Raw genomic sequence first — 25,709 nt, 5'->3', positions numbered from 1 at the left:
ATTTATTTTTAAATGTATCTAATCAGGGGAGGCAATGGCCTAGTGGTATTATCACTAGACTTACTAATCCAGGAAACGCAGATAATGTTCTGGGAACCCAGGTTCAACAGCAGATGGTGGAATTTGAATTTAATAAAAAAATTTTGGAATTAAGAATCTAATGATGACCATGAATCCAGTGTCAATTATCAGGAAAAAATCCATCTGGTTCACTAATGTCCTTTAGGGAAGGAAACTGCCATCCTTACCCAGTCTGCCCTACATGTGACTCCAGACCCACAGCAATGTGGTTGACTGTGAACTGCCTTCTGACACCCTCATTCCATGATTGAGAAAACATTAAAGTCATAGAGCTGTACAGACCCTTCAGTCCAACTCGTCCAAGCCGACCAGATATCCTAAATAAATCAAGTCCCAGTTGCCAGCATTTGGCCCATATCCCTCTAAACCGTTCCCATTCATTTATCCATCCAGATGCCTTTTAAATGTTGTAATTGTACCAGCCTCCACCACCAACTCTGGCAGCTCATTCCACACATGCACCACCCTCTGCATGAAAAGGTTGCCCCTTAAAACTATGTCTTCTAGTTTTGGACTCCCCTACCCTGGGGAAAAGACCTTGGCTATTCACCCTATCTATGCCCCTCATGAACATAGAACATAGAACATAGAACATTACAGCACAGTACAGGCCCTTCGGCCCTCGATGTTGCGCCGACCTGTGAAAACAATCTGAAGCCCATCTAACCTAAACTATTCCATTATTATCCATATGTTTATCCAATGACCATTTAAATGCCCTTAAAGTGGGCGAGTCTACTATTTTTGCAGGCAGGGCATTCCACGCCCTTACTACTCTCTGAGTAAAGCACCTACCTCTGACATCTGTCCTATATCTATCACCCCTCAATTTAAAGCTATGTCCCCTCGTGCTAGCCATCACCATCCGAGGAAAAAGGCTCCCACTGTCCACCCTATCTAATCCTCTGATCATCTTGTATGTCTCTATCAAGTCACCTCTTAACCTTCTTCTCTCTAACGAAAACAGCCTCAAAACCCTCAGCCTTTCCTCATAAGACCTTCCCTCCATACCAGGCAACATCCTGGTAAATCTCCTCTGCAACCTTTCCAATGCTTCCACATCCTTCCTATAATGCGGTGACCAGAACTGTACGCAATACTCCAAGTGCGGCCGCACCAGAGTTTTGTACAGCTGCAACATGATCCGCAAATTTACTAACCCATCCTTCTACGCCCTCGTCCAGGTCATTTATAAAAATGACAAACAGCAGTGGCCCCAAAACAGATCCTTGAGGTACACCACTAGTAACTGAACTCCAGGATGAACATTTCCCATCAACCACCACCATCTGTCTTCTTACAGCTAGCCAATTTCTGATCCAAACCGCTAAATCACCCTCAATCCCATGCCTCCGTATTTTCTGCAATAGCCTACCATGGGGAACCTTATCAAACGCTTTACTGAAATCCAAATACACCACATCAACCGCTTTACTCTCATCCACCTGTTTGGTCACCTTCTCCAAGAACTCAATAAGGTTTGTGAGGCACGACCTACCCTTCACAAAACCGTGTTGACTATCCCTAATCAAATTATTCCTTTCTAGATGATTATAAATCCTATCTCTTATAATCCTTTCCAACACTTTACCCACAACTGAAGTAAGGCTCACTGGTCTATAATTACCAGGGTTGTCTCTACTCCCCTTCTTGAATAAGGGGACAACATTTGCTAGTCTCCAGTCTTCTGGCACTATTCCTGAAGACAATGTCGACATAAAGATCAAAGCCAAAGGCTCTGCAATCTCCTCTCTAGCTTCCCAGAGAATCCTAGGATAAATCCCATTCGGCCCAGGGGACTTATCTATTTTCACACCTTTATGATTTTATGAACTTCTATAAGGTCAAAAATGTAGTGGGATTAAGAAGTCGATAGTGGCTTTAGAATTCTGTGTGACCATGTTGAGTTTGCTGGGAATCTACACCTCAGTATTTAATGTGAAACATTACAGTCCATAAGCAAGGTTGTCATTGTCCCAGAGGTCCATAAGGCTGGTCTATCATTAGAGAGAGATGACTGATGGTGAATTTAACCTGAGAGACACCATGGCTCAGGCAAAGAGCAAGTTTGAGAAGGTGGGGCCTTCATGGTGATACAGGAGTTGGACTATATTGTTGGCATCACTCACGTCGCAAAGCTGCTGTCCTGCCAAACTGACCCCATCCAGGCCTGTACTGAAGCAGACACACTGACAATGGATTGGTCTCTTTTGCAGTAAATATCAAATAAAACAGAAGCAATGGGAATAAAAGCCATGAATTTTCAGATTTCACACATAATCCTAAAACAGTAGTGACCTAATCAGAAAATGTCCCCGACATTGATCACATTAGTCTTGATTCTACTAACAATCAAAAAACATTTAAAGATACCAGATATTCTTGACAATAGTTACATTTATAAATAAAGTAGTCCAAATTGAGGTCTGAATCAGTCATCAGTCTGCAGTCCAGTGGGTCATCATGTCAGTATGCATGGAGAGCATCATCTTGGGATGGGGTAGTTTAGATCTAAGGATTCCATTTTAGATATAAAAATAGTTTAAATAACTTTGCAAGTCCTGTGAAGTTCCTTCTAATAACATGCCTCTTGATGAGTAGCAGCCAGTGTGGCATGTCAGGCATTGTAAAGCAAAGGTCAGAGAGTGTTTCAGACCAGGGAAGATGTCACCATTCTTCTCCAATTCCTCTCCACTGCTGTCCAGTTGGATGGTACTGCACTCACCTGGTTCCACTCGTATCTATCAATTGTCTTCAGCCTTCTGCCCAAAATCCCGTGCCCAGTCACCAACTCCAGTTCTCTCCCTGACAGCTGTCTTAGACTGAACCAGGCTGTTTAAGAGGCACCCTCAGTGTCAAACTTAACACTAAGGTAGGCTTCCAAGCATATATCAGTCTCATCAATCAGACTGCCTACCACCTTCATCCCGTTGCCCACCTGTGTCACTTTCTTAGGCCACCTGTCTCGAAAACCATTATCCGAACCTTTGCTATCTCAAAACTCAATAACTCCAGTGCAGTCATGGCTGGCCTCCCCTTTGTAAACTTGAGATCACACAAAACTCTGCCGCCTATGTCTGAGATTGCAACAAGTCCCAATTTACTATCAGCTCGCTGATGTACTTTGGCTCCCAGTTAAGAAATGCCTTGACTTTAAAAATCTCATCCTCATTTCAGATCTTTCCATAACCTTGCCCCTCTCTAACTCCATAACCTCCTTCATCCAGAGACCTTCCAAGATATCTGTGCTTCTTTAGAATCCCTGATTTTAACTGCTCCACTGTTAGCTGTGCCTGGATTATTTTACTTAAATCTCTCCTGCTCCCTCGCTCTCTTTCCTAAGATGGTCCATAAAAACTGACCAAGCTTTTGGTCATCTGCCTTAATCACAGAATCTCCCACTATCAAATTCCTGGGGAGTTACCATTAAGCAGAAACTGAACTGGACAACTCATAAAAATTACAGGTTACAAGAGCAAGCCAGAAGTTTGTAATCCTACAGTGAGTAACTCACCTCCTGACTCCCAAAGCCTGTCCATCATCTATAAGACACAAGGTCAAAATTCACAAAACACCCGGTTATAGTCCAACAGATTTATTTGAAATCATGCTCAGGGGCCGAGTAACTATTTAGCATTATGGAGTCTTATTCATTATCGAAATTAATGGTGCATGGCTTAGTTGGTGGAACAATTTGTCAACTCAATTCCAATAATGAATGAAATTCCCTCATGCTAAATTGTTACGTGATCCCCAAGTGTGATTTCAAATAAACTTGTTGGATTATAATCTGGTGTCATGTGACTTCTGACCTTGTCCACCCCAGTCCAACACCGGCACCTCCACTACAAGACACAAGTCAGGAGTGTGATGGAATACTACCCACTTGCCTGGATGGGTGCAGCTCCAAACACTCAAGAAGCTTGATACCATCCAGGAAAAAGCAGCCCACTTGATCAGCACAGCACCCACAAACATCCACTCTCTCCATCACCGGCGCTCAGCAGCAACAGTGTGCACAATCTACAAGATGCTCTGCAGAAAGTCACCAACGAACCAAACCCATGACCATTTCTATCTTGAAGGAAAACGGCAGCAGATACATGGAAACATCACAACCTTCAAGTTCCCCTCCAAGCCACTCACCATCCTGACTTGGAAAAATATCACCATTCCTTCAGTGTCACTGGGTCAAAATCTTCCTCCCTAACAGCATAGTGGGTCTACTTATATCACGTGATTTGAAGCAGTTCAAGAGGCACAATACCACATTCCCAAGAGCATCTACGGATGGGCAATAAATACTGGCCCAGCCAGAAATGCCCTCATCTCATGAATGAATTAAAAGCTTGTATCACTCAAAAATTGGTTGGTAACCATGTATTTGTACACTGAAATGAAGTTGTCAAGTTTTCAAGCAATGAAGTCCACTACTAAAAAAAATGAAAAATATCAAGCTGCAGATTTTAACGATTGAACTTTAGTTTTTGATTAGGTCATGTTGGTGAGTTAACACAGTCACCAGTTTAAACTCAGAGACACCTATTTCAGAGGATTCTATTCCCATGTGTAAGACAAGATTTTGCAAGGTGGCACACCACATTTATAACAGTCTCTGAATTATCTGGAAAATTTCTATGGGGAGCTGACTGATTGGTAAGTCAACTGTGATCGGCCTTAAGTAGAAAGCAATGGGGAATTGTAGGCTCCCAAGCTCCCCAGTAACTCAAAAGTGGCACAAGACTTGAACCCTTTTGTATGCAATGTATGGGTCCCTGCATATGTCACTTCTGGCAAGAGTAAATGACCTGGCTGATAATCTTAAATTGATCGATATTCACTCACCTACATCTGTTTTGTTTGGGGTTTTGTCAGCACTAGTTGGGTGAATCTGTATTTTGCCTACTGTGACTAAAGGAGTATGCTATCTGACTCAATCAGCCAATTGCTGACAATTGTGTGGTAATCGACTTGCAACCAGTTGCATTTTCCAACCAAGTTACAGATGTCAAAGGCAGATTCTCACTAGGGAGAGGCGAGATACCTATTAACGGGCTTTGATACCAATTTTCATTCTCATTAACTAGAAATCTTGCCTTATTATAATGATACATCCTATCATACCACAGGACAGATAGAAACGAATTGATGGAAATGTTCGACGTGACAGTCAGAATGGGTACCTGGCGGCTCCTACTCACCACTTGCTCCTCCAGACCACCACCTTGGACATCCAGCATCGATGTTTCAGGGCACATTCCAGGGCACAGGCTGCAGGCAGCCTATATCTACAGACACTAGCACCCAAGACCTGCCAGACTCTCTGTACCACCTCTAGTTCACCCACAGTATGACTGCACTGCAATGCTGCACTCTGGAGCATGCTGCCAAGTGTTATTGGAAACAAGAACAGAAATTGTTGGAAAAGCTCAGCAGGTCTGGAAGTATCTGTGGAAAGAAATCAGAGTTAATGTTTCGGGTTCAGTAACCCTTCCTCAGAAGCCAAAACGTTAACTATGATTTCTCTCCACACATACTGCCAGACCTGCTGAGCTTCATTCAGCAATTTCTGTCACTGTTTCTGATTTCCAGCATCTGCAGGTCTTTAGGTTTTTATTTAACTATCATTGGAATACCACTGCAAGGACACTTTGTGCGTAAGGACAGGGTCAGCTCACAGAGTTCACCAGGTTGAATCTCAGAACTATACAATCACTCTCTTAGCTCTCACTCACTTGGTTCCCACCTGGATGCTCACTGCATGTCTTGCCTTTCTGCGCTGTGTCACCTTGCTGTTCAGCACAGGCACAAAACCAGGCAGCTTGTCAATGCTGGTCAGCAATCATCAGTCAAAGGAGGTGGACATCTTGGCTGTATGGCATATTTCCGCCTCAATCTGACACTTACACCATGTGCTGGCAGCTTACACAGCAAACACACTATATTTGCTGCAGGCAAACAGTCATGTCTGAAACGCTAAAGGGGAGGGGATCATCAGTGAAGTTCAGAGAGACACTTGTCAGTCACAGATCCCAGCACAGTAGGTCAAGGGATGTCTCCAATATCAGTGCAGAGGCTTAGGCACGGTCCTTTAGCTGCTCAGGGCAGTCAGAGTCAAGATCCTTTTGTCATGGGGAGTGAGGAGCCGAATGTCAGGCATCCCACCAGCTGTCTTGGCTCTTTCTGCCCTGTTGCGGACTGTTTACTCTTAAGCTGATAAAAAAAAGGGACTGAATGAGATAATTAGTGCTAGTTTAGGTGCAGGTACAGCGATGAGATATCCTAGTTAAATAAGTAGCCAGCACAGCGCCAATGCAGGATTGGTACTACAGGGGGTTTGGGTGGGTGAGTATGAATGGAAAAAGATGTTGCACGTAATAGTAAGAGCAGTAGGTGTGGTGTGAGATGGGTACAGTAGCAGAGATAGAGTCAGTGTGAGGTAGCAGAGAGAAGACAGTGGCACTTACCCTGATAGAATGGAGAAGGTCATTGTCTTTCTTCCCACAGTGCTCCAGATAGCTGAGACCGCACTAACCTGAGTGGTAGCCTCATACCAGACTGGCAGGGACTGGATTTGAGGCCGCCTTTGGTGTTCCTGGGGGAGGAGCACATCCTTCCTCTGCACTACCACATCCACCAGAGCCTTCAGGTCTCTTTCTGCAAAGTAGTGCAGCAATTTCTCTTGTTTGCCATGTCTGAGGCATACGTCATAAACTCTGCAGAATGTCTCTGGACTGACAGTGCTTGTCTGGGTGCACAGTGGTCTTCCAAAGATGGCAACAGCCAGGGATCCCAGGAATATCTCAGCAGTGGTGAGTACTGACAGCTTCAGCGAATCATGCTAGCAATGGACAAGGGGGCTGCCAAAGGAGAGTGTTAGATAGTTAATGAGGTGAGTTTGGATTGATTGCACAAGAAAATGCACTAGGTTTCATGGAGAGAAATGCTCCATGAAACGTGGACAAAAATGGCATTTAGACATAAGATTCAGTCCTCTGTCTGTTCTCAACAATAAATAAAAGTAATTGATGATGGTCTGACTGAAACATGAAATCCAGGATGGAGGTTGGTTGGGCAAAATGGCCTGTCCTTATGCTGTATATTCTTGTCAAACTTAACTACTTCAAATCTCTCCCTCCAAACCTCCTCAACTCCATCTTTTATAAGCTTCACCATTTTCAGAACTCTACCACACGCAGTGTTAAAATACTCTCCCAAATTCCATCTCTTTACCAAGCATTTAGTCTCCTTTCTTAACCCTCCTGTGACCATTTTCTTTATTTCTCTCTTAAACTACATTTTGCACTAAAGGCTCAAAACTAATGAGCAGCTTTTTTGATTATTTGAGGGAAAACTTAATTATCTGCGAATACTGAGCATTTCCTAGAGAACTTTGGTATGATAAATGGTTAGATAGCTGAGTCTCTGTGCTCATCTTTAGTGAATTAGACTACTTGAGATGAATCATGTGTCAGTTTCACGCCAGGGGTTATTGTAAACACCATACATCTTCTTGGGGAGCATTCTAAACATAACGAAGTACTCCTTTGAAATTAGTGAGTCACAAGTATATTCTTGCCTTCAGTCGCATAAATTATTAATATACGCTCACACATTTGGAATGTAATGACAGGTCATTGTTTGGTGACTAACGGTAAAGATCAGGAAAGAAAGAGTGTGAAAATGCAACACAATTTGATACCGTGAAACATGTTTTAAAGGGATGTTGCACTTGCATGCTAATTTGTTAATTGCAACAGCCTTTGGAAAACTGAGCAACTTTGCCCCAGTTTAACCTCTAAAAAAATGGTGGCACAATTTGTTTAAATATCGCAGACAGAAATACATGCAGGTACGTGAATAAATTTCCTACTTATGTGCACCAATAATGGGAAATTTATTCAAGTTTAAATGTATACTCTAGATCAGGAAATTTAGAATTAAAACAGAAAATGCTGGAAATACTCAACAATCAGTTAGCATCTGCCTCCATTTCTGGGCATGATGTGGATGTGCAGGTGTCAGACTGGGGTGGACAAGGTCAGAAATCACATGACACCAGGTTATAGCCCTGTTGTGGGCAGCCTGAGAAAGGTGTATGATTCATTGATCTCTGTTTTCTCTGGACCCTCTTCTTGACTAGCTGGAGATTTCTGCTCACTTCTCCCAATCTTTTTTTAATTTCAAAAGTATGCTTTATTCATAAAAACCTTTATATGCATACATAGTCCCAAGAGCATTTTGATTCTGTACAGTCTTTGCATATGGAGAACAAACAAACCCAAGGCACTTCTTACTTATATAAAACTATATTTACCCTCATTTGAGGCATTAGGTTGGTCTGATAACTGAATAGATCCCCGTTTAACTTTGGCAGAAAGACCTTGCATGATGAACAAAAGCAGAAATTGCTGAAAAAGCTCAGCAGGTCTGGCAGCATCTGTGGAGAGAAGTTAGAGTTAACATTTCAGGTCCAGTGAACCTTCTTCAGAACTGATCTCAGATGGTGGTCTATCCCCACTCTACCTTGGCAGCAGCTGCCCTAAGCTTTAGTGCGTCCCTCAGCATGCAGTTTGCCTCTCCCAATTCCCTTCCAATCAGTCAGCCTCTAGACGTCTGGGCTATTAGCGGCTATCCTGCAGTTGCCAGTATCAAGGTCTGCTGTCTTCATATCTTACTTGCAGGTGTGCTCGTAGCAGAAGTATGGATGCCCAGGAGATCAAAACAATGTGGCTAATGCAGAGATAAAGGGCCAATGTCCATTTGATGAATGTGGCTGAGCCAGCACAGATGCTGTTGGCTTAGCAATGATTGCATGCTGATGGGATTAACCTGCTTCAGGACCTTTGAGTCAATGATCTTAACCTACCAAAAGATTCTGAGCGTAAGTCTGAGACAACAAAGATGATAACCATTGTCCTGCCTAGTATATGTTGGCTCACCACAGGAGAGGAATGTGCTGAGGACGCTGGCCTTGTAGACTCACTGCTTGAGGTTCTCGGTCAGGTTGCTGCTGTTCCACCCTCTCTTACTCAGTTTGGATGCAACTGCAGCTGCAGCGTTTGAATTACATGCACTGATTTCAGCATCAAGTGACAGATTGCCAGTAATTGTGGAGCCTAGGTATGTGAAGATATGAACAATCTCCAACAGAACATTGACAATGCTGATTGATTGCGATATGGCAATGTTCTGGACAATGACATTTGTCTTCCTTATGCAGAGGCCCAAACCAAACTCTTTACATATGTGAGAGTCTGTTCAGTTGTTGTTGAAGTGGTGCCTTGGTATGGAATGCTAGTGCAGAATTGTCAGCATAGATTAACTCTCTGACAAGGATTTAGTGCACTTTTTGTCTCAGAACTCTGTGGGCAAGGCTAAGCAGCTTCCTATCAGTTCTGTACATGAACTGAAGGCATATGACAGACAAGATCAATAAGAACAGAAGCAGGTGAGAGCAGTCCAATCCAGCCAAATGGCAGTGGGGAGGAGCTGGAACACATTGATGCTGTGAACCATGTCAAAGTCAGCAGACAGCTCAGAAAGAATGAGGAGGCCCTTTGTCTCAGTCGTGCAGGATGTCATTTGTGACTTTGGTAAGAGCTGGTTCAATACTGTGGCAGAAGCAGAAGCCTGATCAGAGATGTTTTAACAAGGGGCTGTACTTTACATCCTCCCATCGGGCATGTTTCCACATTCATGTAAACTCTGACCCTCAGAATTCTGAGAAAGATAGAAATGCACTTGGACTCTATTCCATTTTCTCAGTTTCTGTATTTTCATTGCATTTGTTCTGATGATTCAATCTTCCATAGCCATGATTCTGATGAGATTTTCTTTCTCCTTAAGCAAATGTGTCCCTCCAACATGGTCAACAACATCCTTAATCATGTTTTTCCCATATGCAACAATTCTGCATTCATACATTCAGCTGTCTTGTAGAAGCAGATAGGGTTCCCTTTGTCCTTACCTTCTGTGCTTCTTTCTTCAATAGTCAATGGATTTCAGCCATTTCCACCACCTCAAGCATGATGCCATTATCAAACATACCTTTCTGTCACTTCACATTTCATCCACAATACCCTGGCTCCCTTTTCCATCACTCCCAATGCCCTTTCTTCTTCCCAGAGCAGAATCCCCAGTAAGCATAGGAGGTGCAACTACCAGGAAGAGATACTGAACGATTGTTGGAGCTGTGGGCTGACAAGTTCCCGCATTCTGAAGTATTTCATCCTAGGGTCTTAAAAGAACTGGCTATGAGCAATGTTTCCTTTAAGCTGCAACAAAAACAGAAGTTGCTGGAAAAGCTCAGCAGGTCTGGCAGCATCTATGAAAAGAAACTCAGAGTTAACGTTTTGAGTCCAGTGACCCTTCCTCGTAACTAGACCGAAATGTTAACTTTGATTTTTCTCTTCATAGATGGTGCCAGACCTGCTGAGCTTTTCCAGCAACTTCTGTTTTTGTTCCTGATTTACAGCATCTGCAGTTCTATCGGTTTTTACTCTAAGCTGTGTGTGCACAGTTGCACCAAAGTTCTGTGCATGTCGATTGATTTCCACTTCCAAAAGATCTCTGAGGCCCACGTAGTCAGGACAAAAATTAGAGGGAATACTAACTCTGAGATAGTTGGTGTATTGGTTTAATTTTCTAAGCTTCCCTAGATTTGGAGGACATTCCATTAGAATGGATAATAACACATGTAACTCCTTTATTCAAAAAGGGAGGGAGACAGAAAGCAGGAAACTCCAGCCAATTAGTTTAATCGCTATCATAGACACAATGTTAGAATCTATTATTATAGATGGGCACTTAGAAAAGTTCAAGGCAGAGTCAACATGACTTTGTGGAAAGGAAAATCATGTTTAATAAAGTTATTCAACTTCTTTGAGGAAGTAACATGCACTGTGAATAAACAGGAACTGGTGGATGTACTGCATTTGAATTTTCAGAAGGTATTTGGATAGGTGCTACTTCAAAAGTTATTGTGGAAAGTAAAACACATGGTGAATATAATGGCAAGTATAGAAGTCTGGCTTGCTAATAGGATGCTCAAGTTGGCCATAAATTGGTTTTTTTCTGCTTGTCAATATGTATCAAGTGAAGTGCTGCAGCGATCAATGCCTTAAACTTTTACAATAAAATAATTTGGGTGAAGTGACAGATGGAATGGCTGCTGATGACACAACGTGAGTAAAATTAGTTGTGCAGAAGACATAACGAGGCTACAAAAAGATATAAACAGGTCAAGTGAGTAGGCAAAAGTGTGGCAACGAGAATGTAATGCAGGAAAATGTAAAATTATCCTTTTTGACAGAGAGAATAAGAAAGAAGCACACTGTTGAAATGGTGACAGGCTGCACAGCTCTGAGGAGCTGAGTGTTCGCCTGCATCATCATGAAAGGTAAGTATGCAGGTACAGCAAGTAATTAAGAAAGTTAATGGTAGAGAATCTAGTGGAGAATCTAGAACTAGTGGTCACTGTTTGAATTGCTCATTTAAGACAGAGGTGAGGAGATTTTTTTCTCCAGTGTGTTGTGAGTCTTTGGGTATTTGAGGAAAAGAGTATTTGAATATTTTTAAAGTTAGATAAACAAAGAGATGAAATATTATCAGAGATAGGCTTTAATGTGGATTCATCAGAACAGACGTGAGTTTTGTCATTTGATCACACTCCTTTCAATCTATCACAATGCTTCCCTTTAATTTTTTCCATCCATCTCCTGTTTTCCTACCTCTCTACTTGTTTAAAGCTTTTTACACTTATAACCTTTTCCAGTTCAGCCGAAAAATTAACTCGACCTGAAGCATTAACTCTGTTTCTCTCTCGGAAGAATTTGCCATACCTTTTGAGTATTTCCAGCATTTTTATTTTTATTTGACATTTAAATTTAATTTTGAAGCGCAGAGAAAATGTGCAGGACTGAGTCTCAAATCCATCAACCACCTATGCCCCAAAGAAAATCTGATGCCTTCTACGCTCATTCCTTTTTCCCTCGCAAACTGCTGCTGTGAGTGAGGGACTCGCTGCAGATTAAGGAATTGCACAGCATGCCATGAGGATTGAGGAGGGTTTCCTGGTCTATGTGGTTTTATTTCACATTGGTCAGACTAACTAAATCAGTGACACTGGGGAGTTGAAAGACAATAATTTCTTAATATACTTTTCAATAGAATGGTTAATGCTGCTAAACAGGTGTCGAACCTAATGACTGATCTTAAGATGATTCCCCAACCTGGTATATGAGTCCCTCACTCTAAAAACAGACAGGAAATCAGTTATGTTCTCAATTCCAATTATATATGTAACAAAGTTACATATAAGAACAAAGAACAAAGAAAATTACAGCACAGGAACAGGCCCTTCAGCCCACCAAGCCTGGACCGATCGAGATCCTCTATCTAAACCTGTCGCCTATTTTCCAAGGATCTGCATCCCTCTGCTCCCTGCCCATTCATGTATCTGTCTAGCTACATCTTAAATGACGCTATCATGCCCACCTCTACACCTCCGCTGGCAACGCGTTCCAGGCACCCACCACCCTCTGCGTAAAGAACTTTCCACGCATATCTCCCTTAAACTTTTCCCCTCTCACCTTGAAATCGTGACCCCTAGTAATTGAGTCCCTCACTCTGGGAAATAGCTTCTTGCTATCCACCCTGTCTATACCTCTCATGATTTTGTAGCCCTCAATCAGGTTCCCCCTCAACCTCCGTCTTTCTAATGTAAATAATCCTAATCTACTCAACCTCTCTTCATAGCTAGCGCCCTCCATACCAGGCAACATCCTGGTGAACCTCCTTTGCACCCTCTCCAAAGCATCCACATCCTTTTGGTAATGTGGCGACCAGAACTGTACGCAGTATTCCAAATGTGGTTGAACCAAAGTCCTATACAACTGTAACATGAAGAGGAATATGAGACATCAGCCAGCTAAAAGCACAATGCATCAAAGACTGACTGACTTAGTAACATTGGTTTTTGGCCTGAGTAAGGAACGGATGTCAAAACAACCAGAATGTTTAATTACATCAGAAATTCACATAGCTTCATCTAGGCAGTGTGGTAATAGTGCACAGAAAAGAACAAGTTGTTCCCAGTTATCAGCTAACTAAAACCTCAGTCACTTCAAAACCTCTTTGAAAGAAAAGAAACAAAGTAAAAATTAAAATCTCGTTGACTATCAATTGTAACTACAGTACAATAAGTTCCACAGAAGAGTCATACAAGACTCAAAATGAAACTCTGCTTCTCTCTCTGTAGATGCTGCCAGGCCTGTTGAGTTTCTCCAGCACTTTCCGTTTCTAATTTAGATCTTCAGCGGCTACAGTATTTTGCTTTTATTTAAGTTGCTGTTTAGTTGCAATAAATTTAGCTAACGTGGCTTTCAGTTGTAGCCTTACAATATTATTTTAAAGTACGATTCAGTGTATATGAGATAACTAAAACACAGAAATTTAGAAGTCCTGAGCTTTAGGGCTTTTATGGTTAGTTCAGTGATCTCACCCATGGGGAACATGACAATGAATTTTAGTATTCCATGCTAGAGAGAATTTTGTTTTATTCATTCACAGGATGTTCATATCACTGGCTTGGCCAATAGTTATCAGCGATATCTATTCCCTTTCAGAAGATGGTGGTGAACTGCCTTCTTGAACCATTACTGTTCAAATGGTGTAGGCAGACCCTCAGTGCTATTAAGAAGGGAATTCCAGGATTTTCATATTTTAACCCAGCAACAGTAAAGGAACAGAGACTTATATCCAAGTCTAGATGCTGAGTGGCTTGGAGAGGAACTATCTGGTGGTCATGTTCCCATGTATCAGCTGCCTTTACACTGTTAGGTGAAAGTGGCAGTTGGTTTGGAAGGTGCTATCTTAGAAACCTTGGTAAATTTCTGCAGTGCATCTTGTAGATAGTACACACTGTTGCTAATGAGCATTGGTGGTGGAGGGAGTGAATGTTTGTGGTTGTGCTGCCAATCAAATGGGCTGCATTGATTCAAGCTTCTTGGGTGTTTAGAGAGGGGATCTGGTCCTCCTTGTTATCTAGTGATCTTTGCTGATCAATAAGAGTCTGAGCACATTCAACAAAGACAGGATTGAACTTCACACCTTTGAATAATCTCATGATCAAAACTTACTCTTGGTTAATGCCCAATGGTACTTGTGTATCTATAGCCCTGAAAGTATTGGATTTAGGGAAAGACGTTGGGAAAGAATATCAATCAGTTAAAACTGAGTAATTTTATATGTGATCTTTCCAGCAATGATTGACACTGAAAAATATTCTTTAACATGTGAAAATTCTTTTAAACAAGGTAACATAATTAGCCAAAGCACTAAGATAAGGAATTATATATCTTGAGGGACAATGTTTTGCATCAAACATTGGGAAAGGCATGTAGCAGCCCTCTATGCACTTCCACAGTCCCATGCACTACCATTGCATCATAAGAATTAAGCCTAAACCTTTGATATCATTTTGACCATATGCTAGACACCTGAGTTAAGGAACTTACACTCTTTCATGTAAAATATTTTATTAACCTGACATATTTGACATGGCTTGCTCTGTAACCAGGAGTTCAAGCACTTGGCTTTTCTATCACGCATCTGCAACTGTATAACAACCATCCTCCACAATAATCCTCAACACCGGTGCTCTGCAAGGCTGCATACTCAGCCCTTACTATACTCACAATTGTCTAGCCAAAATCAGCTCCAACTCTATTTACAAATTTGCCGATGATACCACCGTAGTGGGTCGGATCTCAAACAGCGATGAGACAAAGTACAGGAAAGGAGATAGAGAGCTTAGTGGCATGCAGTAAAGACAACTATCCCTCTCTCAATGTCAGCAAATTGAAAGAGCTTGGCCATCAACTTCAGGAAGCAGAGTGGAGGACATGCCCCTGTCAGCACAATGGTGCTGAGGTGGAGATGGACAAGAGCTTTAAGTTTCTAGGAGTAAATATCACCAACAATCTATCCTGGCTGATGTACTTACGTAAGTATAATTTGTCTGGATAGCACACAAAACAATACTTTTCACTGTGTCTTGGTACACGTGACAATAATAAATCAAATCAAATTTTTCATTTATACAGCACCTTTGAAGTACCAATACATTCCAAAGGTCTTTACAAAAGTTTGATACACAATCGACACAGAGTAGGTGATATTGTATGAAATAAGTTAAAGCCTTTTCAAAGTGCAAGATTTTAACAAAATTCTTAAAAGAGAAGCGGGAGCTAAAGGAATATCAGATCTTCAAGTCGAGAAGGTTGAAGGGAAATGAAAACAATGAGCTATATTTTTGGTTCTGTTTTTCTAAAAAAGATTTATAATGTTGCTGAAAACACAGATCCCACTTGCAATCATGCAGCCCATTTGTTTGTTACAAATGGCTTGAGTCTGACCGTTTTATGTCATTTCATTCCGATGAAACATCCTCTGAAGAAAAGTAAAAATAACAATTTTCAATCAAACTAATAGCCCTCACTGGCAGTGAGTTCAGATACTGTAGAAATACTGAGGAGTTAGACTCACCCATGATCTTTAATGAGATTACAACATTACATGGGACAGGTTTCAGTTGCATAGTGAAAGCCTCTGGGCCTCCATATCATTAAAAAGCAACCAAGAAGTGCTTGATTATCAGTCTGAGTTCATAATCCATCATACTCAAATTGACTATTAATGTTTCTCCTGTCAAAGTGACCGGGTCCCAATTTTGGCATTTGAAGTATAGCTCTTTATTACCAATGTTGTTAGAAGAAAGTAAACTAGTCCAGAAAGATGCTGAGTGCACAGAAATGGACAGGAGTGATACTGCATGATGTAAGAATATACTCATAACCTCTACATTCCATACTGCTGACTAGCTACACATCCTTCATTTATTCAGATGTTCAGTAGGTTTCCACAGAAATTGCTCTTTTTTTTAAATTGACATAACTAATGAATGGATAACATCTCTGTGCAGAACTTCACCAATATTGGGTAACAAAAATACGAGCGAGAAAAATAAAAACAAAAGTAAGTGATTAAATGACAGTGATCTTGAGTGTTTAGTTACGCACAGCTATTAAAGGATAAACAACCAAGATGGGGTTAAGATGTAGATGGGCCATGATTGAACTGGTGATGAAACAGGCTTGGGAGGCAAAACTGTCTATCCCTTTACCATGTTCGTTTTGAAAGACTGTGTTTCAAACAGATTGGAAAACTGAGCAAGGTAGGGAAGCCATGATTTTGAGATACTGAGAAAGAGTGATTTCAAGAAGTGTGTTTTATTTCAGTACATAAAAGTGCAGGGAGATGAAATACTGTGTAGAACCACATATTGAAATTGCAAGGGACAGGGAAGTTATCCACTGAAATAGTGACCAAAAGTAATATTGAAGAAAAAGTTAAAGATGTTTGTGACAGGGAGGTTGGAAGTTGAGAGGACCTGGAAGGTGAAATGTTTCCAGGTGAATTTCATTGCAAGCTTTCATGGGTCCAGGATACTGCTACAAAAACAATAAAGAAATCTGATTTGTTGACAGTCATTATTTTGAAGTTTCTCTTGGTCACTAATCTGCCAGGATTCAAGCTAAACAAATCCTAGTGTATGTAAAAACTATTGTCATCATGATACAATCCAGATCACGAAGAGGTTTCTGAAACAAAGGCTCAGATTCTCATATAATTCCCTGGTGCCTCATGGCACTGCAGTAACAAGCTAAACGTATGCAAATATCCCAGTTTGATTTCTTTCCAATCATTAATGACCCAATCTTAGCTACACACAATAAAACCCCTCCCTTGGCATAGGACGGGGAAGACAGGTCAAATTCCCACTTAATTACTTCACATTCCTCCTGCTGGAAATTATGTTAATGAGGATTTTGGCTGTGGACAGAGAAAGGCTCCGTCGTTTTGAGGCTCCCCTTTTTGTGAGGTCTTGATGAGGAACCAGTAGGCTGTTACGGTCACAACCATGATGGAATCCCTGTGCAAGTTCAGGGCAAGGCTTTTTCAGCATCTACTTTGGGAATGGCAATAAACCATTAACTCTTTAACTATGAAGGCTGATAGAAGTGTCACAACTTGCATATATGTTTATGGTGCAAAAATGCTCACAATAGTCACAAATCGAGAGACTAGGTGAGCCAAACTGAAAGGATAGAGAATGTAAATCAAACCTAAAGAATGAGCCTAAGCCCTACTCACTGTTTTGTAACTCAGCAGCACCATTTGAGAATTCAAGGCACATGTTTCTGGTTAGCTCACTGAACATGGCTCTGCATTAATCTCTCCACAGGGTAATCTCATCACTGAAATCTGACAATATTTTGGATCGACTTAGAAAGATTATAGGATATACATGGTTGGAATAGAATAGAAAATCAGACTGGATACCATCGAAAATGAATGTTTGTTTATGAAACGTCCTAGCAGTGACCAAATAATAGTTCTAAATAGGACTTTTTCAAATAGTGAAAATTTCTTACTCCTGCTGTAGACTTCTTTGTTTTGAATTTGGTTGCATTTGCCCTTCACAAATGTTGAATTGTCTGTGAAGCTAATTGGGATGTCCTGAGCTCATGAAAGGTGCTGTATAATCATTATCTTTTCTTTCTTAATAGAACACGCCCAAAAGCATGGCCACATTTCATAACATTATGGAGGCTCAGACATTGTTCTGTCACACAAGATTTTGTGACCTGGTGTTTCAGACTTCATGGACCTTCTTTTTTTTTAGATGAAGGGATAATTATAGAATCTTACAGCACAGAAGGACATCATTTGGTCTGGTCTGTTGTACATGTGTCATCTCTTTGAGACATGAAATTACAAAGAGCTATTGATGGATTCAATGAATGGACAAATGGGAGGTTGTCTACTTTGGAACTAAAGACAATAGACCAGGGAGAGAAGTCTGAAACTGAAAATCCAAAATGAATCAAAGCACATTGTTAATTGAAATGTTGCGAACAGGTACAGAAAATTATCAAAAAAGCTGACAGAATGCTGGCTTTTATTCCTAGAGAAATACAATTCAAGGGATCAGTAGTACAATTCGGCAATACAAAGTCCTGGTTAGACCATAACGAGGGGGCCTTGGGCACCACACTTTGAAAAGGATAAACATTTTCTATTGAATGTGTTCAGAGATCCCTGGAGCAAATGGGGCTTGAACCTGGCCCACAGCTAGGGACACTATCATTGTGTATTACTGCATCACAAGAACCCTTGTTGAGCTAGATAGTTTCACTGATGTGTAGTGGATGTGTGGGTGTGTGGGTGTGGCCTTTCCTGTCAGGGGGTCTTTTGGTGGGTCAAAAGGTGCATGATAGGCGGTCCCCACACTGAAACTCACTGGGGTGGGTAATAGCTTCTCCCACTCAGATGCTTTTAAAATGCCAGTGGAAGTGGGGATGGAGCATTGACTTGGCCACTAAAGTGACCCAGTTGAACTCTGAGATAACAAGGTGAAGAGCTGGATGAACACAGCAGGCCAAGCAGCATCAGAGGAGCAGGAAAGCTGACATTTCAGGTCTTGACCCTTCTTCAGAGTTGAACTCTGGATGAGCAGGCTGTTATCTTTCTAACTGCCGGTTGCATGGTCTGGGGACTGGAAGGCCACAGGCACACCACCTCAGTTTTCAGTGCCATTTTGCCAGTCTCCCAGCCTGTCCTCAATGGGCTACTAAAATCCAGCCAATGTTACTGTGATTCCTCATCCATGGAACTATTCTAGTAAATCCCTTCAGTAACCTTTTTTCTTGGTGATCAGTTCCTTCCTAAAGTGTGGTGGTCAGATTTTGCCCACATTCCCTGAGTGAATAAAGGAAGGGTCGTAATGTTTGAATTGTGGCCTAACTGGTAATTTAAAAAGACTAGCATGCTATCCTTACTTTTATACTGAATAAAACTGAGTATATTTAAAGCCGTAATACTTCGTATAGTTTTGTAACAGGCTTCTGAATTCTTTCTGCAACTTCCAAATACCTCTTGGACTGAAATAAAAACAGGGCTCGTCCGGGATTTGAACCCGGGACCTCTCGCACCCTAAGCGAGAATCATACCCCTAGACCAACGAGCCAATGCAATGGAATATTGGCGCAGTTATATCAATTTTAGTATTATTGTGCTATCCTGAAGTCACTGATTTGTTTTGGTCTTCATAGATTTAAAGAACTAATTCTTATCCTCTCAAAAGAACAAATTAATATCCCCAAATAGGAAAAGAGAATGCTTTCCTCCTGTAAAGAACTCTGAATGAACTCCATTAAATGTGATCAAGAAAGGCTGTTCCATTAGAGAATACTTAGTTCTTTTCCCATGAGTTAACCCATTTTTAAAAAAAAAGCTCCATTAGAATTGTGACTTGACTCTTTCCATTTTAGCAAATTGCCTTGAATTGGTGGATACTGCTGGGGAGAGTGAGCAGGATTTATCATCACTGCAACATCCCTCCACTCTCTGAAACAAAAACCTTGTTTATATAAGCAGAACAGGTACAGCAGTAATGTTTTGTCCGAGAAAAACGGATGCTGCTGTAAGTTTTAATTTGGTCTTCCGTATACAGACACCAGCGCCTCATTAGTAGACTCTGGGACTGAGAGAGCTGTACAAGACGTGCCCGCTTTTTTCCAAATAACACTGTGAATGTTCATCAAGAAGCGAGCTCACGGTTAAAAATTTGCTGCAGTTTATTAAAAAAACCCTGCCACACTGACCACCCCCCCCCTCCCCCAGCCCCCGAAATAGGTGTCCGGCTTTGACGGTGAGCAAAACTTCTGTTTCCTCCTCACCGACCACATTGATCCGCTCTTCCCAAAATAAATTATCCGCTACTATTATTTCAGTACCACTAACTTTAGTACTACTTGTGCGCAAACTTTGCGGCTGGCTCGTTGGTCTAGGGGCATGATTCTCGGTTTGGGTCCGAGAGGTCCCGGGTTCAAATCCCGGACGAGCCCCATTTTGTTTTTAAGGTAAACGTGCATTTTTCATTTAAAGAATATTATTTTAGTAACCTTCTGAAAAAGAAAAGCAGAACTCCTTTGCGATTTCAATCCTGGCCACCCGAAGAGACAATCCTACCATTTAACAACACATTCCAACAATCCTGCTATCAGTTCTACATTGCTTTTGCTCCGGCCTTGATTATCTTATTAACGATTATAATGACTGGCCCGGAATGTTAGCTTCTGTGCCGCTGCTCGGGCTCCTTCGTTGTTGTAATGATTCTCTAATTCTATGATGATCTTTACCGTTAATTCCGAATTTAACACATTGTGATAAAACCGTACGTAACGGTGTTCTATTGTTGCTGAGTAAAACGATAGGAAATTTGCACAACAAAAAGACCGGCGCTATACCTTTTTGCGACAGCGCCTGCCACACACCTATTTTTTTACAAACCCTTTGTTAATTAGTTTAATATTCAATGCTGACTTATGTTGCTAGTCCATGGATTTTAATGCAACCGACTCGCCTTTTTTTTGGTCCAATGCATTTTAAATGTGTTTTTCTGCATGTCTCAAGATGCACGTTTAAGACGATGCACGCTGTTTTTAAAAGGATAAATTGCTGGGTGCACTCAGGAACCCAGGCAGCATATGCGTTGAGGAATCGTTGCTTTTTTTCAAGGTGACAACCTTTAATCAGACATGGCATATGCTGAATTTTTACCGTGACATTTTCCCCTGTGACGTGTAGCAGCAGCTTTACTGCACTTTGTAGTTAACCGACTAATTATTGAAACAACTTAGACAGTAAAGTAGCACGTTTAAAAAGGAAATTAACTTTGCATCTATATCCACCTGTACAATTGGTTCATTTTTCCAAAATGAATATCATGCTGAATAAAATCTTTGGCGGTGTTTACACCACTGGTACCTGAATTACGGGTGTATGCAACTCAAAGTTAATGTGAAAGTTTTCACCTACTCTGCAATATAAACAGTGTGCCAAATCGGCAAATTACTGCAAAGGTGGGAAAACTCCCTGTAAGAGTAGAGATAACGCAGCGTGGAGCTGGAGGAACACAACAGGCCCGGTAGCATTAGAAGAATGGGAAAAGCTGACGTTTCGGGTTGGGAACAAGCTCGGGCTATGAGTCCCTAAGTTACGTTTCACGTTTTGCAGGAATGTGAGGTGATTTTATCTTTGTACAAAAAATAAAATGAGCTTAGGGAATCTGAGTTTATCATAAAAATGTGTGGTCCTTCATCAAAATGTTATCTTTTGTTCATTCTCATTAACTCTGTCACAATATATGACTCACAACTCAATCACCTATATCAGACGCAGCACAGGGGTCGCCCCAAATATATAAATAGGCCTTGAAACATCTAACAGTAATTTTAATATAATGTCTTTAACGTAGAAAATTAAATCTAAAGTGCATTACAGGAAGGTAATGGGGTATAAATTGACACCAATCCAAAGGAGAAAAATATTGAAGTGTTCCCTATAATGTGAATAAAGGGTGTTATTTTAGGATACGTCAAAGGGGAAAGAGAGATGGAGAAGCAGAGGAAATCGCAGTTAAGGAGCTTCGCAGCTGAAAGCACAGCTACCCCAACAATGAGACAACAGAAGTAAGAGATAAATAGGGTGAAACTTGGAGAGTTACAGGATGTTACAGAAATAGGGAGGGGTGAGACTATGGAAAGGGGTGAGAATATGGGGAGCATGCGGACTCGGAACCAGTGTAGATGAGTGAACACAGGGGTGCTGGGTAACAGGAACTTGGTGTGAGTTAGCGTGTGGGCAGCAGTTTTGAAGTAGGTCGATGGGATACCAACCAGAACGGTAACAAAAAATGAGTAAGTGTAGATGTGCTTAGGCAAGGCACAAACATTGTATTACAATGTAACGTTCTCTGTAATACCATAAAATATTGTATTACAGAGGTGGAAGCAGGTGGTCTTTATGATAGGGTAAAGGGTCAGAAGCTCAGCTCAAGGTCAAATATGATAAGTTTAAAGCTGTAAACTCTGATCCTACTGTTTAACTTGAAGTAATTTGTTGAATTTAATCCTATTTTCGCTTTTTACTTTCCCTCAAATTTGCTTCCCATTTTCAAACTCTCAATTGTGCTTTTAGTCACTTAATTTCTCCATTCTGTTTTTTATTCCTTACCATCTGCCTAGTTTCCATTAGTTTTCTTCTGAAGTGCTCTAAGAAATCTCTATATAAGTGTTAAAGAAATGAATATTTTTTCTATATCAATGAGGTCACTAATCAGTCATGTCATTTCAGTGTTAAAAGTCCAAGATTTTTCAGTCTATCACAGAATCAATCTTCTGACACTGGCAATCAGTTCCGAAATACCCAAAGTTTGACTATTTGTCTTGCATTTCATTGACCAAAACTACGCACATTATTCTGGATATAATCTGATCAAAACACCACATATTATGGCAATATTGGCCCATGTCTTTGGCCTTTCATACAGATTTCCTTATCTCTATCAAAACATGCAAAAATGCATTCCTACCACTGCAAATCTTTCCAGGTGTACTCCTCTGTACATCGGTCCACTCCTCCAAGTTATTTTATGTGTCTCTTCTCCCTCCAAACCACAGTAGAAGCAGGGCCTTTATTTTTGTTTTCTAGAATCCCTGGGCAAATTATTCCAATTTTTAACAGACACCTCTTCAAAACCTGCCTAATTATTTCATCGACTACCAACCCTAATATGTTTTGCATCTATTTTGCAGAAATCATTGTCACTCAATTTCTCCTTCTGCGCTCTGTTAGACATTCCAATTATTACGAATTTAATGATTATTATGTATCTTTTGTTCCCTCAAACGTAATTTTCAGATACAGTCGGTAATGTTTAATGCTTTGACAGTGTGCTACGTCTAGAGGGCGCTGTATTTCTGAATTAAGCAAATCTCGTAAGAATCCCGGAAAATAGGAGAGGGAATTTTAAAACAACAGTTCAATATCTATGTTAAACAATAAGTGCAGAAAACAAAAGTGGCTATCCTGAAATCTGGAAAATTGCTTCCAGAAATTAATTGCACCCTATAGAACTGAGATTTCTGTTCTGACCAACCCATTTTCCCTTCTGCACCACAGATTGAATTAGGATTGAACAGGATGTTAATAAATGTAGTGACCTTTAAAACCCGAGGCCTTTTGTCTGTATGAATTAATATTACATTAAGTATTAAAAATGCCCACTCAGAGACCTAGCAAAACCTAACAGGTGCCCAAAGGCCAAAAGCTCTGATAAAATCCAGATGCAGTAAAAGCCAGATTTACACTGAAATCGCAGTCACACATGGATTATTAGGAGTTTTGATGGACCAAAAATTCCATCAGATCTATAGCAAAATGAGAATATCAAAGATGCAGCACTTGTAGATTTAAAAATTACTGAACGGCAGTCGGAGTGACTGTACATGTTTTATTTCTTACAATCGAAATAGAATTTTTGTCCTAAAATTACCCACACCTTCACATTCTTGTTGCATTGATCTTAACTCCTTTCCCTGAAACTAGGATACATGACCATTCTGTTTTTGTTGGATGTTTTGGATTAATGGAGGTGACTATTTCAGACCAAATAGAATTGCATGTCCTAAACATGAAGATTAAGGTAGATTTCATTGAGAATATAACCTCTAAAGGTCATATGAAACATACAAATTAGGAACAAAAATAGGCCACTTTGGCTCCTCCCTCTGCCATTCAATAAGATCAAGGCTGATATGATTACTCCACATTCCCACCTACCTTCAAAGATCTTTCACAACACCTTTTGCTTATCAGGAATTATCTACCCCTTTGTTTTCACATTTTCAGGAAGAAAGTTCCAAAGACTCACAATGCTCTTGGAAGAGAAAAAAAACCTTTTCTCTTCTTCAACAGGTGACTCCTTATTTTGAAACTATGACCCCTGGTTCTAGATTCTCACAGAAAACATCCATTCTACACGCACCCTGTCAAAACCCTCAGGATTTTTTATCAAGTTGCCTCTTACATTTCTAATCTACAGTGGATACAAACCTAGCCTGTCTAAATTGTCCTCATAAGACAACTCAGCCATTTCAGATACTAGTTTAGCGGACCTCTGAACTGCTTCAAAACATTCACATCCTTCCTCAAATAAGGAAGTCAATACTGTACATAATGCCTGAGTCCAGAAACCCTGTCCATCATCTACAAAGTACAAGTCAGGAAAATGACGGAGCATTCTCTACTTGCCTAGATGAGGGCGGCACATATTCAACAAGCACATCATCATCCAGGACAATCCAGCACCCCACTTATTGGCACCCCATCCATCAAAATGAACATTCACTTTGTCCAATATAGATACACAGTGGCAGCAGTGTATAACTTCTGCAAAATGCACTGCAGAAATTCGTCAAGGTTCCCTTTGTCAGCACTTTTCAAATCCATGATGTCTACCATCCAGAACAACAAAGGTAGCAGATATATGGGAACTCCATCACTTCAGAGATCCCTCCCAAGCCACTCACCAGCTTAACTTGAAACTATATCAGTTTTCCTTCACTATTGCTGGACCAAAATCCTGACATTCACTTATGAACCACATTGTGGGTGTACCTGCATCAGAAGGACCACAACAGTTCAAGAAGATGGATCCCCCACACTTTCTTTCAGACAATTAAGGATAAGCAATAAATGCTGGTCTTTCCATGACACACTCATCTCAAAGTGCCAAAAGTAATCTCAATCCACAATGAATTCTATGTTCACAAGAACAAAATGATTCATTATTTCATCTTTCTTTGTCAAGAGGAAGGCAGATGAGGTGCACAGTGAGTTATATGAATAGAGGGTAGACTATTTAAATATTTTAAATAAACTATTTTTATTTTTCAATCATCTTATTTTGGGTAAAGGTAAACCAATATTATCAAAACAAATTTCAAATAACTTCTCGTGAATATTCAACAACTGCATTTAAATAACACATTTAATATAGTGAAATGTCCAAGAGCATTCACAGGAGTATAATCAGACAAAATTGACATTAGATCAAAGAAGGAGATATTAGGACAAATTTTCAAAAGTTTAGTCAAAGAATTAGGTTCTAAGAAAAACCTTAAAGGAGGAGAGATGAAGGAATGGGGAGGGAATTCAAACCTTATAGTCTAAACAGCTAAATCACAGTAGGAAGAAGAAAATGGGAATGCATAAAAGTCTAGAGCTGGAAGAACATAATTTTGGATGATCTATTTTCATACTAATGGAGGGTGAAAGAGGGATAGATGGCCAAGTGAACATTTGAATAGTTGAGTGTGGAGGTAAGAATAGCATTGATAAATGTTTCAGAGGCTGCTGGGCTAAGGCAAGGACAGAGATGGGAGTTAATACAGAGAGGTGATGGGATCAAAATCTCAGCTCAAGGTCAAAGAGATGCCAAGATTGCAAACATTTTGTTCAGCTTGAGACCCTCTGGTCAGAGTTAGGGATGTGCTCGGGAAATAGAATTTATGGTTCAGGTGAAGACACTGGCTTCAGTTTTCCTACTGTTTAATTTGAGAAAATATTGGCTCATCTCAGGCTTGATGTGGTACAAACAGTGTGACAACACAAAGACGCTGTTGAAATTGAAAGGTATGAATTGATGAGGCATAGTG

The 25,709-nt window shown here is 40.7% G+C and overlaps 2 non-coding genes across 2 annotated transcripts; one reads left to right on the top strand and one right to left on the bottom strand.

Moving 5' to 3' along the window:
- Nucleotides 1-19,102: 19,102 nt before the first annotated feature.
- trnap-agg lies at nt 19,103-19,174 on the bottom strand. The gene has a single exon. It is a non-coding gene; the product is annotated as a tRNA-Pro (tRNA).
- An 808-nt stretch (nt 19,175-19,982) lies between these two features.
- trnap-ugg lies at nt 19,983-20,054 on the top strand. The gene has a single exon. It is a non-coding gene; the product is annotated as a tRNA-Pro (tRNA).
- The last annotated feature ends 5,655 nt before the right edge of the window (nt 20,055-25,709 follow it).

The sequence above is a fragment of the Rhincodon typus genome, chromosome 14 (genome assembly GCF_021869965.1).
Source record: "Rhincodon typus isolate 14 chromosome 14, sRhiTyp1.1, whole genome shotgun sequence".
Taxonomy (NCBI): Eukaryota; Metazoa; Chordata; class Chondrichthyes; order Orectolobiformes; family Rhincodontidae; genus Rhincodon; species Rhincodon typus.
This window is presented reverse-complemented; position numbering and strand designations above follow the sequence as displayed.